The following is a 1143-nucleotide window of genomic DNA, read 5'->3' as shown; positions in this document are numbered from 1 at the left end:
TATAAAATATATAAATATATATTCTAAACGTTGAAGAAAGTTATTTTTAAAATAATTTTAGAGAGAAGTTATTTTCACAAACATGACCACATTCATTAAATGTATCCTTTCTTTCTGTGAACGAAAAGATGAAAATACCGAAGCCTAAAATGGCGACCAGCCACACATAGATCTACACACGAATCAATACTTTGAGAATCCACTAAAAGCATGCACGATTTCCAAAGATGTAAAACGCAGCACTTTTTATTAATAGCGTTCTAGTATAATATACAGAAATGCTTTGGATCAACATGGCAAATTGACTTGAGCTTTTCCGTCCATGAATATTTGATGTTTTCCGTTCCGTATGTCTGGCTGTAGATTTGCAACCAGGGAAATAAAGCTTTCAACGGCAATTCTGACCGACTGTTAATTCCTTTATGCTTTGAACATTCCGATCCCAAGTCCCATAATGCCTCGTCTTTCAGGCTTACTGCACAATACACCCATCGGGTTTTCCCCGCTGCACATCCACATTTATCCCCGCTTGAAAACAACCGGAAGAAGAAAAAGAAGAGGAAAAAAAAGATGCTCTTACCAGACAAAAAGAAAAAACAAAACACACACGCCTCAACAAAAAAAAAAGAAACAACCCGTAACAAAACAACACAGAAAGCTCAATCGTCTACCGTGAACCCTACCCCCTGCTTTATTATTGATGATGTCTGTGCTCCAAACTGTCATTATCCCCTTCTGGCGACCCCCCAACCCCTCGACCCCCATCACGATAATAATATTATTCATCTTCTTTCTTTCTGAGCCGCCGATGTTATCGCCCTCCGCAACCTCTACCGTATAATCCCACACAATAAAAGACGTCAGCTCCCCTCTGGCTCGCTTCGCCGTCATCCATAATCGAAGCTTAGAGTCGGGTTCCCCCCTATCGATATCAATTAAAGGAACGATTCGGCGTCCAATTTGGAAGGAGTCGTGACGCGACAAAGCCGAGTCCGAGAGCGTTCCACGTACCCTGGGTGTAACCAGATAGGTCTGAGGCTGGGCGGCTGGCCCCAACCTCCGGTCGCTCAAGCTGTTCTGAAAGTGGGGAGGAGGGTGGAGGGGAGGGGAGAGGGGGAGAGGGGAGAGAGGAGAGGAGGGGGT

Source organism: Aplysia californica, unplaced genomic scaffold (genome assembly GCF_000002075.1).
Source record: "Aplysia californica isolate F4 #8 unplaced genomic scaffold, AplCal3.0 scaffold00290, whole genome shotgun sequence".
NCBI lineage: Eukaryota > Metazoa > Mollusca > Gastropoda > Aplysiida > Aplysiidae > Aplysia > Aplysia californica.
Note: the sequence above shows the minus strand (reverse complement) of the source record.